This window comes from Kogia breviceps, chromosome 4 (assembly GCF_026419965.1).
Source record: "Kogia breviceps isolate mKogBre1 chromosome 4, mKogBre1 haplotype 1, whole genome shotgun sequence".
Classification (NCBI taxonomy): Eukaryota; Metazoa; Chordata; class Mammalia; order Artiodactyla; family Physeteridae; genus Kogia; species Kogia breviceps.
This window is the reverse complement of record NC_081313.1, coordinates 148,433,730-148,448,343: the sequence shown is the minus strand read 5'-3', so window position 1 is coordinate 148,448,343 and position 14,614 is coordinate 148,433,730. Positions and strand designations below refer to the sequence as shown.

Here is a 14,614-nt window from a genome sequence, read left to right as displayed (position 1 = left end):
TAATGCCTTAACAACTTAACAGTGGTTATAATGACTGTATTTAGGGCTAAAGTTATTTAATAATTTGACACGAAGCCTTTTTAATAGTTTGATGGTGCAGATCAGGGATGGGCAAACTATGGCTGGTGGACCAGATCCAGCCCATCGCCTGGTAGAGAAAGTGTTTTTGAAACGTAGTCGCATCCATTGTTTAGAAAGTGTTTTTGGAACATAGTTGCACCCATTGTTTACATGGTAGCTATGGCTACCTTCACCCTACGCCAGTGGGGTTGCGTAGTTGCAACAGATACTGTATAGCCCACAAAGCTGGAAATGTTTAAATTTAGATTTTAAAAATTGAAAAATTCTTTGATCCTATAGAGGGCAAGTCCGTTGACCACTGGGATTGAAAACAGTCAAGAACACGGGTGCCAAAGCCAAATGGCCTACGTTCCAATTCCCTTTCTCCCATTTCATAGCTAGTGACCATGAACCAGTCACTTAACCTCTGTGCCTCATTATGAGGTTGAAATGAACTAATTTGTATAAATAGTTTTTGATTTATTACAGTAATTAATTACAGTCATTGATTGCTGTTATTAGCAATCACTAATTTGTAAGTGATTGCTGTTATTTTTGCTTGGAGCTTTTAGAAGTTACTGTTAATAGAAAAATGACACTCATAATTTTCGTTTTAGAGTGTCAAAGGCACTTTGAGTCCTTTATTTTCTCAAGAATGTGATAAGATTTTTTTCATTTAAAGTCAGTGTTCTCTATTACCAAAATTTATTTTATGAATATAAAGAATTGAATGTCTTTAAGACAAGACTTGTGGTGAAATGTGAAACCATTATTTTCCCAAGGCACATCAAACTGGCTGTGCATAGTCCAGGCCTCTAAAGTCTGTGTGCATACCCTAGGTAGAATGTGAGATCCGTTTTGTAATAGTTTTTAAAATAATGCCTTGGACTTCCCTGGTGGTCCAACAGTTAAGGCTCTGCGCTCCCAGTGCAGGGGGCCCGTGTTTGATCCCTGCTCAAGGAACTGGATCCTACATGCATGCCATAACTAAGGGCCCGCATGCCACAAATAAAAGATCTGGCATGCCGCAACTAAAGATCCGACACAGCCAAATAAATAAATAAATAAATATTTAATAATAATAATAATAAAATAATGTCTTAGATTTAGGAAAAGAAAATATTAGAACTTATTTTCCTTTGTATCATTTTAAAAATATCTGTGTGGTTTATAATATACATACATTATATGTATAGAACTTTGTGTATATAATTTGTTAATAAATAAGATGCATATTAAAAAGTTTTCTTATGGGTTACCCTACCCAGTCAGCTGTTTGGAGACCATTGGAGGACAGAATGATGACATTTAGAGCCTCAGCAATCATAGAATTTAGGACCCATTCCCTGACTTAGAAGCTAAGGAAAATAATTCATAGACTGTCATTGAGTTGTCCAACTTTACATAACTGTTGAGAAACAGGTCATCCAGTGGCTGGAATCTAATCACTGACGGACTAGAATCTGGGTCACTGGACTCGTAAACCAGAATGACTTTTTAATTTCTCAGCTTGATTCCCCTGCCATATATGCTTGATATGTGTGTGTGTGTGTGTGAATCTCTGATGTAATAAGCCATACTCAGTAGGCACACCCTGTTTCCTTATTCAAGCATTTAATTTCATCCCGTGAAATCTGTGAAGTATCAGACCACCACAAGGCATGCAGACACCTGGGCTGAGAGTTTTCCTTCCAGGAGATGTGATCTTGACTGTATGGCTGATTTGAGGTGCATCACTCTGAACTAAGACACGCTCATGGGTGACCTGGGTGCAAGTGCTTTTGCGGAATCTCTTAGTCAGGATTTGTGGCTTGGAGGTCAATTCTAAAATTGAAAATATTGAACTTTTAATATGATATATGCTTAGCTTTTGGCATGGTACTGTTGTGATAGGATTTTTTTTGTAAAGCCTCATTTTTCTGATAGGTTTTATTTTGCTTGTAAACTGTCTCTACGAGTTGCATATATTCTTTTTTTAACATCTTTATTGGACTCTAATTGCTTTACAATGGTGTGTTAGTTTCTGCTTTATAATAAAGTGAATCAGTTATACATATACATATGATCCCATATCTCTTCCCTCTTGCATCACCCTCTTTCCCACCCTCCCTATCCCAGCCCTCTAGGTGGTCACAAAGCACAGAGGTGATCTCCCTGTGCTATGGGGCAGCTTCCAACTAGCGATCTAATTTACATTTGATAGTGTATATATGTCCATGCCACTCTCTCACTTTGTCACAGCTTACCCTTCCACCTCCCCATATCCTGAAGTCCATGCTCTATTGGTTCTGTGTTTTATTCCCCTCCTACCACTAGTCTCTTCATGACATTTTTTTTTCTTAGATTCCATATATGTGTTAGCATATAGGGAATCTAAGAAAAAAAATGTTTTTCTCCTTCTGGATTACTTCACTTTGTATGACAGACTCCAGGTCCATCCACCTCATTAAAAATAACTCAGTTTCATTTCTTTTTATGGCTGAGTAATATTCCATTGTATATATGTGCCACATCTTTATCCATTCATCTCTTGATGGACACTTAGGTTGCTTCCATGTCCTGGCTATGGTAAATAGAGCTGCAATGAACATTTTGGTACATGATTCTTTTTTTTTTTTTTTTTTCGGTACGTTGGCCTCTCACTGCTGTGGCCTCTCCCATTGCAGAGCACAGGCTCCAGACGCGCAGGCTCAGCGGCGATGGCTCCCGAGCCTAGCCGCTCCATGGCACGTGGGATCTCCCCGGACCGGGGCACGAACTCGTGTCCCCCGCATCGGCAGGCGGACTCTCAACCACTGCACAACCAGGGAAGCCCTCTTCTTTTATTTAACAGTTTTCAAAATAATGAGTTGATTCACAAATATCCTCCAGTGGTGACCAATTTTTAAAAATTTATTTATTCATATCACTGTGGACTCCGTTACAGTTATTATTCTAAATGAGGCCCTGTTTTTGGCTAGTTGGAGCTTCTCAGTGACTCCTGAGTCCTTTTGATATGACATCAGTTGTTTTTAGACTTTTTCAGTGGTCAGAGCTGGGAGATATGTATGTTTGTTATTAATATAAAATATGTCATAGGTACATACTGCTACTTTCCATTTAAATTCAGAACTACAGAATTTTCACTTATCCTTTTGTGTCTTATATTGATAGTCGACTTTCTCCCACCCCGAGAATACCAGTTCTCAACAATGCCTGAAATTTGCTCTATTTCCTAATTTGAATCCAAGTTCTTCAGACTCTATTCTACTATTCTACTTAAATCACAGCTGCTTTGTGGCCCTTGAAATATAAGATAGAACATAAATGTAGGTAGAACTGTTTATATCCTTTTGAGTTACATGTGCATTCATTCACATAGATTTGCTTTTCCTTTTGCATGCCTAGTAACTGTGATTTTTCTGCAGTTTCAATGAAAATCAAGTGATACTTACTGGTTAAAGCAGCTTTGGAAAAAATGGCTCTCATCAGAATGACTGACATACTAAGTTTAATGTACTCTCTTGGTTTCTATTCTGCCTTCTCTAATTAAATTTTTATTCTTTCCTGACAAATGAAGCAATACATATTTTCATGGTTTTGCCTTATAGGACTTACCAGAAACTATTCGTTATTTAAGAATTTGTACAATTGGGCATCAGGTGCCAGATGATGACACTATTTTTAAATTCCCATGTGCTGTTAATGGGTTTTTGAAAGAAAATAAAGATAATGGTGAGTTGTTTCTGTTTTTTTTTTTTCCTTTACCTGAACTTTGGTATGCATTTTGAGTGCGGTTGGGGATTTTTAACATTTTTAATAGTTCTGACATTAGGCCTGTTGTGTTTGGTAACATTAAGGTGGAAATGTCTGAAGGTGCTGATAGGGTATGGTGTTTTTCCTGTTTATGGTCACAAACAACTTAGTTTAGTTTGGAAGGTGATTTGTGTGAGAAGTATGAACTGAAGTAGCTTACTTACCTCTTTTTAAAAAATTTGAATGGAAAATACATAAAAAGATAAAAATGTTATTTTGTCCTATTTATTGGTTGAGATGTGGAAGAAAAGGTTAAGCCTCTCAGGTTCTTAGCGTATATAAAAGAGAAAAGAAAAAGCAAAGGTTCAGCATGGGACACATCCCTAGAAGCAAAACAAAAGAGAGTGGACCAGAAGAGTGGCTTCGTATTCATATGTGTTTAAGATATTTTTGCTGCTTTTACCCTTTGGGTGCAAGTGAGGGAGAACACTGCCACCTCTTGTACGTATCTTCAGACAGGAAGAGCTTAGAAGGCTGGTGTTTTCTTGTTTCTGCTTTAAGATCTACTCTGTTGATAGTGGGTCTTAATACCGTCTGAATTGTAAGGATCCGCCTGCCTTTTTCTAGCATCTAACTGTCAGAAGGAACATGGTATTTGCTGTGTTTTAAGACTGAGGAATCTTTCGTCTTTGGAACACCAGTGACCCACAGGAGAAGGTGTTCATCTTGTCCTCTTTCTAAATTTAGGCTGAGGAGTGTGCACTTTATTAAATAAACCTGACAGACAGTAAATATTCCGTGTATATATAAAATGATGCACATATATACATAAAACAGGGAGTAGGGGAGAAGGAATAGAGATGGAGCTGGGAAGATAGGGGATAGGAGGTGAGAGAGAGAAGGAGAGACTGGAATTTCAAGATAAATTTTCATTCTATAACCTGGATGCTTAATGCAGGTACTAGCTCTTAAACATCTTAAGACCTATACACAGATCTTCCCTGTACTTTAGCTTTAAAACTTGAGAGGCTTGTCCTTGCCCGTGATAAGCAGGGTGTCAAGAAAGGAGGCAAATTATCTGATTTGTGTAAACTGTAGTCACAGAAATGTTACCCCTTAAGATGTTAGGGTGCAGCTGCTGGCCCTCTCACTTCCTCCAGGCTCGTTTGTGTGTGTTCTGTCTATTCCGCGTGGGCTAGAAGATCCTTACGAGTGCATGAGAACACATTTGTAAACCTTGATTGTGCACATGTTATACCAAGTGTAGTCCATTGCATATGCTGACTCGTGTGTGGGTGTTCTGCATGCAGTGGGCTAACTTCACCATGCTCTCTGCCACTGCAGTCTCAGGACCTTAGTTATGATCCGTTGGTGGTTTTCTCTGCTCTAAGCCCCTCCCACAGATGCCAGGCTCACTGATAAAGAGGAGGAGACTATACTATCCACTCCCTAGTTTGGCAGAGACTCAGAAAATAAATTGTTTTAATAAACACCGAGAGGCTTATAGGTTTGTTGTTACGGCACGGGGATACAGAGGTGACTAGAAGTCTGTGTTCAGTAGCAACTTACAGTTATCTAGGAAGGTAAACGTAGTGACTATAAAGTGGGTTAATTATAATAAAAGGATCAAGTGCAGCAGGAAAATAGAGGAAAAATCGAGGAAGGCCTGACTGAGGAGACATCATTTGAGCTGGGCTTGGGGGAAGACGATTTTGCCTGAATGAGGAAAGGACAACCCAGGTATTGGGAACAGGTACAGAAGGCACAGGGCTTGAACGTGTGCTCTGGAGGGGCAGCCTCTGGTTTGACTAGAGGGTAGTGTGAAAGGGCAAAGAATTCATACATTCATTTTCAGCAAATATTTGTATAACACCTTGTAAGTTGAAGGCACTGTTCTAGGAAGTAGGAAAAGAACAAAGTTCTTGCCCTTACATACTTTACGTTCTAGTGGGGGAGAGAGATAAATAAATAAGTAAATATATGGAGTGTCAAGTGGTGCTAAATTCATTGGAAAATAACACAACATGATGAAGCGGTGAGGGAATGTGGTAGGTGATCAGGGACACCTGTTTTATAGACAGACTTATTGGTGTCCACTTTACCCATGGTTTAAACAGGACTGGCTACCTCATCTGCAGGTGAGTTGCCAACCCCAAGAGGCAGACCATGTTTAAATTGTTCTGTTTACAATAGTAATGCAAGCTAATGTAAGCTGAATGCAAAAACTGCAGTCAGAGAAATGTATGAAGTGGAAGGCAATTTTGCCTCCTACTCAGAGGTTGCCACCACAGTCATAATTTAGCACATATGTTTTCAGACGTAAAAATGCAGATGTAAGCATATACGATGCTCCCTTGTTATCTGCAGCGGGATTGGTTTTAGGACTCCCCATGGATGCCAAAATCCTCAGATGCTCATTTTACCGTATGTAAAATGGTGTAGTACAATTGGCCTTCCATATCTGCAGGATATGGAACCGTTGGATATACAGAACTGACTGTACATGTGATTCAATGGTATAGTATTCAGACATTTTGGTGTATAATTTAATATATGGTGGACAGCTTCCTAGGAAAATATTTGGAGATGTCATTATTTATTTATTATTATTTTTCCCTCCAAATTTGCTTTATGTAGTTGGATATAAATTAATGAACAAAAATTTCAGCAAGATACATGTAAGAATTTAATAGAACCAGATATTCTAATTCTTTGAGTTTTTCTCAAACTCATCATGGGGTCATAAGAAAATTAACCAACATGCATACTACTACAATTAAATGTCAAATGTTTAAGTGCTTATGACATACTAAATTCTTGTATAATGAACTTATGAAGAACCCTTCAAGAGACTTGTGTTTTGTATGTAGAAAAGTGTTGAGTTAAATATTCAACTCAATATAAAATAATAAGAAACACTTCTGATTTGTTAGGTTGAGATTGCTTCTCCTTGTAGTAATGAGTGATTTTTTTAGCTACTGTAGTATCACTGAGCTGAACAAATATGTCACCTTCGAGTACATAAGGAAAAATACACACATGCTAAATGGGTAAAACATTACAACTCCATCTTTCCTAGACCATCTCTACTTCTAACACTTCAGAAGCTTAGAGATTCAGAGTGTTCTTACGTTAATTGCAAGAAATATATAAAGGAGAAATTCCTTCTTTTTTGAGATCACAACTGTGAAGTCGTGATTATACAAATTCTGCATTTGTGTGTAAAACATGAAACACATTTATCTTAATTCTCCCTGCTTAGAATTGTCAGTCAACTAGCAAGACTTTCCTTCCAAGAAACAGAGACTGAGATGTGTTGTATATGACTTCAGTAACCTCAGCACTACAATAAGAAGACATGCAGTATCCTTTTGCTGTGGTTCAAGACAACAGGGAAGGAGGTCACAGGAAAGAATAAGTCAAAATTGCTACAACTGAGAAAATTTTCTCAGTTTAACCATGGTGCCTCTTTCATTTTTACATAAGCATGGTGGCATAATTCAAGCTCAATAAATCAGAATTCTTAATGTTGAAAATTTACCTTGACTTTTAATTATCACCAAATTAACAACCAAAATGATTAGATGAAACACATAAGAATGGGTAATGTTAAACCCGTTTACTAGAGTTAGTTTCTGGACACAGTCACTCATTTTTTTTAATGAGAAGAGGGACAATGAATCTCGGTTTGCTTACAAGCTAGGAGATCACTTTGAATTCTGCCTTTCTTAACTGCCAGTAGATATCGCACTTGTAACAGGTTATAAATAAACTGGTTTTCAAGCACAGAGCCAGCCCCAACAGTAAGAGAACACTATTTAAGAAGACCTAAGGCAATGAATTCCATTTCCAATGGAAAAAAAGAATCATATGGTCTTGGACAAACAGTTCTGAATGGTTTACTTAACAGTTCCTTAGTAGTTCTTCCTTGCTTATAGAACGTTATGATTTTTTGAGGAGTGAAGCATTCAGCTTCAGTGGATAAATCCTTCTTAGGCTGAGACAATCATTATTCTATCCCTCTTTGCCATGAATTGTCTTATGAATGGTCATATCAATCTGTTTTGGCAAATGAGTAATTAGGGGAAGGCTGTTATTGTGCTTATGAGAATGATATTTTTCTCTGAAAAAAGAAAAATAATATGCATTAGGTAAATGAGCATTTGGGCTCTTTTTCTGCTCACTCCTTGTTTTGTGAGAATATGATTCTTGGCTTTACAGCAGCCATCTTGTGACCCTGAGATGATCATATGCCAATAATGGCAAATGGTAGATTAGAAAGAACCAGCAAAGACAGAAAACAGCAACCTCAATAGTAACAACAATCACAGCCAAAGAACAATGGGACCTTAACTTGTGGAGTTCCTATAAAGTAAAAAATAAATGCTCTATGTTTATTCTAAAAAAAAAGAACTATGCAAACAAGCTTAAAACTAGTTTTTTTGTGCCAGTGTTGTAAACTGTAGCTTTAAATAAAACCTTGACCCAAATGCCAGTAACTTCAGAAAAGAATTTGGGTAGGGGGAAGAAGAAAGTTATCTCACTTAGGAAAAACAACCACTATCTTTATCCTAATCTTCCATACACGAGTGAAACATATGTAGCTGCTGTAACACTTACACAATTCCTATGTACTGGAGAAATAACAAGATCTAAACACAATTATATTTTTAAACACTGGGTGAAGGCTTTACATAAAAATAGCATCCTACTTTTCCCCCTAAATTTCTAAAAGATCACATACTTTTCCCCAACATCTGCAGCCGTTCAGGAATTTTTAGGAAACTTTCATGCATGATCTTAATTCCCAATCCGTGGCTCCTTGGGCTCAATGACAAAAGATCAAAACCACCACAAATGATGGTTCACTTGAAGTCAGGTGAGGCACTGGCTCAGTTAGTCTCGTAGGACAGAAGCAGTGCTGCATCAACTGTCTCCATGCAGGAGGGGCACGTGAAGGGTCTCATCAGCCAGTCACCTGTACAGCCCAGGTGATCTGCATACACAGCAGTAATCAAATTGGATTTGCATAAACAAAGTCCATCATGCAGATCCCACACTCCCAGATCTTTTAAAAAAATATTTGTTTTATTTAATTAATTAATTTATTTGTTTGCACCGTGTCTTACTTCAGCCGGTGGGCTCCTTAGTTGTGGCATGCCAACTCTTAGTTGCGGCATGCCTGTGGGATCTAGTTCCCTGACCAGGGAATGAACCCGGGCCCCCTGCTTGGGAGTGTGGAGTCTTTACCCACTGCACCACCAGGGAAGTCCCCCGGATCCTTTCTTCTGATCCATTTCTTCCAGGGTCATAAACTCCTTCAGGCTGATGCTGTTTGAGGCCTATTCTTTGAGCTATCCTAATTTGTTCCTCTCAGCTGAGTGGCTGGGCATGTCTGGCTAGGTGTTGGATGATAGACCCAAACTGGAACTTGATCCAGATATGGCAGCAGCGGCTCCTGATCCATCTCCGTCCCCTTGCCAAAGCTAGCCCAGTCAGACTGAGACTTGTGAGGCATGAAGATGTGATCCAAAGTGGGGGAATTAAGGCAGTTCCCCATCTTCCAGGGCTTGAGTGTGTGATCTGTTGTGTGCTGTTTTGACAGTCTTCCAACCTCATTCTTTTTTTAAAAAATAATTAATTAATTAATTAATTTTATTTATTTATTTTTGAATTTTTAAAACATTTATTTTTTATACAGCAGGTTCTTATTAGTTACCTATTTTATACATATTGGTGTATATATGTCAATCCCAATCTCCCATTTCATCTCATCACCACCGACCCCCGCCCTGCCCCACTTTCCCCCCTTGGTGTCCATACGTTTGTTCTCTACATCTGAGTCTCTTTTCTGCCTTGCAAACTGGTTCACCTGTACCATTTTTCTAGATTCCACATATATGCATTAATATACAATATTTTTTTCTCTTTCTGACTTACTTCACTCTGTATGACAGTCTCTAGGTCCATCCACGTCTCTACAAATGACCCAATTTCATTCTCTTTTTTTTGTGGTACGCGGGCCTCTTACTGTTGTGGCCTGTCCCGTTGCGGAGCACAGGCTCCGGACGCACAGACTCAGCGGCCATGGCTCACAGGCCCAGCTGCTCTGTGCATCAGGGATCCTCACAGACTGGGGCATGAACCCGTGTCCCCTGCATCGGCAGGCGGATTCTCAACCACTGCACCACCAGGGAAGCCCCAATTTCGTTCTTTTTTATCGCTGAGTAATATTCCATTGTGTATATGTACCACATCTTCTTTGTCCTTTCATCTGTCGATGGGCATTTAGGTTGCTTCCATGTCCTAGCTATTGTGAATAGTGCTGCAATGAACATTGGGCTGCATATGTCTTTTTGAATTATGGTTTTCTCTGGGTATATGCCCAGTAGTGGGATTGCTGGATCATATGGTAATTCTATTTTTAGTTTTTAAGTAACCTCCATACTGTTCTCCATAGTGGCTGTATCAGTTTACATTCCCACCAGCAGTGCAAGAGGGTTCCCTTTCCTCACACCCTCTCCAGCATTTGTTGTTTGTAGATTTTCTGATGATGCCCATTCTAACCGGTGTGAGTTGATACCTCATTGTAGTTTTGATTTGCATTACTTTAATAATGAGTGATGTTGAGCAGCTTTTCATGTGCCTCTTGGCCATCTGTATGTCTTCTTTGGAGAAATGTCTAGTTAGGTCTTCTGCCCATTTTTTGATTGGGTTGTTTGTTTTTTTAATAGTGAGATGCATGACCTATTTATATATTTGGGAGATTAATCCTTTTTGATTCATTTGCAAATATTTTCCCCCATTCTGAGGGTTGTCTTGTGGTCTTGTTCATAGTTTCCTCTGCTGTGCAAAAGCTTTTAAGTTTCATTAGGTCTCATTTGATTATTTTTTAAGGCTGCATTGTTCGTTTGCTTATTGATGAACATATAAAAGTCAGAAGTTTTTGATATTATAAAACGTCAAAGTAGTGAACATTCCTGTGTGAACATCTTTGAATATATATGCTTTGTCTCAGTTAACTTCACTCAGAATTGGACTTCTGCATCAAAGAGTTTATGCCCTTATGCCTTTTGTGGATGTTGCTACACTGTACCAATTTATGGTTGTTCATGCAGGAAATACTTATTGAGCATCTGTTATGTTAAGCACTGTGCTGGGTGCTAGCAAAACGACTTGTGAAATTTTGTGAGTGAAGAGACTTGATCTGCCCTTTGTGAATTCTAACAGTGCAGAGAGGGAATAGATAGTCAAGAATCATACTCTGCATGTCGAATTACAACTCTGACAAGTGCCAAGGAGAGGGACATGGTACCATGAGAGCATATTTTAGGGAGCATTTGATCTCATCATGGAGTTTAGAGAAGGTTTATTCAGGGATGTTTCAGCTGATATCTGAAGGATGAGTTGGTATTAACCAGATAGGGACGTTGGGGAGAGATTTCTGAGCATAAGGAATAGCACAAGACCCTATAAGAGGAAAGCATATGCTGTGTGGGAGGAACTGGCCGGGATGGTGGGGCTGTTGGGGTGCATGTCATGATGATGGAGCTGCAATTGTGGGTAGGAGCTCGATCGTGCAGGCTTATGTTTAAGGTTTCAGACTTTAAGAGGAATAGAAAACCATTGAACTTTCTTGTGGAAGGTGAGTGTGTGGAACATACCCAATTGCACTTTCAACCTATCGTTTTGCTACCGAGTGGAGAATACACTGTGGAGAGAAAGAGTGGAAGCGAGGAAACAAGTTAGGAGACTTTTGTAAAAATTGGGCATAATGGTGGCTTGGACCAGGGTGTGGTGGTCATTTTGGTGGAAAGATGTGGACAGATGCTAGAGGTATGTAGGCAGTATCATTGTTAGCACTGGTGGTGGGTTGACGGTGAGGGTGAGGGAGAAATAGCTGTCAGTGTCGGTGATTCCTAAGCTTCTGGCTCCTATGGTTGGTTAGATAGGGTTTTTTAGATATGATGTTAATCTTGATCCTAATTTGTCTTTTGTTATTTGTTGGTTCGTGATGAATACTCTGTCATATTAAGTCTCCTGTTTTGAGTGTACAAAGCATTTTGACTGAAACTGACTGTTGTATGTTATCAGATAACTTTTTAACATCTGCCAGTTTGGTCCTGTATTTTATTCTCTTTCATTTATTAATTAAATTGTTGTATTAATGTAAATAATTATATTAATAGATTGTCTAAAGTTGCATTATCCTTGCATCCTTGGAATAAAGCCTTTTTGTAGTCATGGTATATATCATTGTTTAATAATTATTGATTAGATGTGCTGATATTTTCTTAGGATTTTTATATCTATATTTGTAAAGCGAAATTGGACCATTTTTGCAAAAACTTGATTTTCTTTTCTTTTTATTTACAAATGACTTGAATTTTGTTGTTTTGTAGATATTTGATTGATGTAGAAGGCATGTGGCCAGATGATGCAATTGAATGTAAGTATCAGGGTTGTCACTACTTTTCCCTTTTTATAAAATATGAAGGTAGAAGTCTAGGAGAATTTCTCAAATTTTGGAAAAAGAGAAAAGTTTGTAATTCATTTGTCCTGACATAGCATAACCTTTTATCAAAAGTTGATAAAGGAATGTATCTGGAAATAGCAAGATATAACAGCCTGAATAATTAGTCAGTGGATTTCAGCTTGTTTTTCTTTCTTAAATTTTTTAAATTAATTTACTGAGTTTTGATATTATATCCACTGCACCACCAAGGAAGTCCCTTTTTCTTCCTTCCTTCCTTCCTTCCTTTCTTTCAAGCTGCAAGTCATTTTAAATACATGACTTCTTACTAAAAGTCTCCAGTTCATATAACCAAGGGATTTATAACTTCTCCTTTAAAAGATTTATTCCTGGGACTTCCCTGGTGGTCCAGTGGTTCAGACTCTGCACTTCCAGTGCAGCAGGCGTGGGTTCAATCCCTAGTTGGGGAGCTAAGGTCCCAGATGCTGTGCAGCCAAAGAAATTTTTTAAAAAAGTTATATTCCTGTATTATTGAATTTAGTGGTTTAGGTTTTGTTTGAATATGTAGAAGATTTCAATTTATTTACCAGGAACAAACAAAACATCATGTAAAAATAGTTTTCCAGAAAGTATTTCCATCATTCTCTTCTTCCCTTTCTCGTGCAGACTGGTGTTTTATCTTTACAAGTTCTGCGTCGTTCCATAAGAAAGCTGCTCTTCTTTTGGTTTCATAAGAGATGGTGAACAATGGTAAAATATCCAGTTTACCTAAATTTCTAGAGTACACTTCAGGGAGCAAATGATGGGGTGGGATGTTGGGGCCGAGTGAGAGCTACAGATTCTGGTGAGACTGAGAGTCAGTCACAAAAATTCCTGGGCTGTGGTGAAGGGAGAACAAATATAAATCAAGTTCCTGCTGGTGGACAGGAAGCCACAGTGAAGAAGAATGGTGTGTAGCTGGGCTGTGTAATTGGGCCCATAAGTGCTGTGTCTTCTGATGGTAATTATGAACAGAAACCAAATAATAATTCCTAATAACATGTAGGTGACCCATCCTTGAGAGCTGAGGCAGAGAGAAGGAGAGACGGCATTATACCTTGTCTCTGGTTCATTGAGTTTCCCAGGCTGATTTGTGACCAATCTTGGGTGAAATCATAACTACATCATTTTTGCTAAGGTGATCTGCTTTCATGGGGTCCTTTCTCTGCACTTTGTCCAATGAAAAAGCCCACTGATGAAACAGCCATGGAGAACGTGTTTCCACATGGCCTCGCACCTCCATTTCAAAGTGCTTTAAAACTTCTTTTCATCCAAAAATCAATAACAGAAAAGGATTGGGATCAAATCCCATACAGACGTAGTGAAAGAAAAAAGAGAATAAGGAGCAGAATAGCATCTCTTCAGACAATAAAATCAAGTTGGAAAAGACAGGTCCACAAACCAGATCAAAACTGTAATCTGTTATTTCACAGTGGGCTTTTAAAAGATGTTAGGAAAAAGAATGCAAAAGTTGAAAGAACATGGATTGAGGAGGCAATGGGAAGTTATTGTTTAATGGCTATAGAGTCTCTGTTGGGGATGGTGAAAAAGTTCTGGAAATGGTAAATGCTGACAAATGCCACCTATGGGTGTTTGGTTTTAGTTGATCTTCTTCCATGTCAGGGTTTGGAGAGATTCAGAGACTGTGCGGCTGCCTCCATCTTTCTGAGGTCCTGCTCAATCTTTTTTGACATAATTATTTTGAATTTGGAGAGTGGTGATGTTTGCACAGCATTGTGAATGTATTTAATGGCACTGAATTGTGTACTTGAAAATGGTTGAAATACTACATTTTGTTTTATGTGTATTTTACCATAATAAAAAAAGATGAAAGAACAGCATAAACCAGAATTAGGTAAGATGATAGAACTCAGGACAGAATTCAAAATAAAAGAAAAATAATTCAGAAATGAAGACTACATTTAAAATAATACAAGAGTGGGTACTTCCCGTGTTGTCCAGTGGTTAAAAATCTGTCTTCCAGTGCAGGGAATACACGTTCGATCCCTGGTTGGGGAACTGACATCCCACATGCTGCAGGGAAAGTAAGCCTGCACGCCGCAACTACTGAGCCCACGTGCTCTTGAGCCCACGCGCCACAACTAGAGAGCCCACGAGGCACAGGGAAGACCCCATGCACTGCAACGAAGAGCCTGCGTCCTGCACCTAATACCTGACACCACAAAAACTAAACAAATAAATTAATTAAATTAATTAAATAAAATAATACGAGTGAATGAACATAATGGATAATGCCTTAAGAGAAACAAACAAGAAAAGGAAAAAAAAATTAATCAAAAAGAAGAT

The 14,614-nt window shown here is 38.5% G+C and overlaps 1 pseudogene; it reads left to right on the top strand.

Moving 5' to 3' along the window:
• LOC136794138 (centrosomal protein of 78 kDa-like) overlaps positions 1–14,614 on the top strand; it is a 113,133-nt pseudogene that overhangs the window by 14,102 nt on the left and 84,417 nt on the right.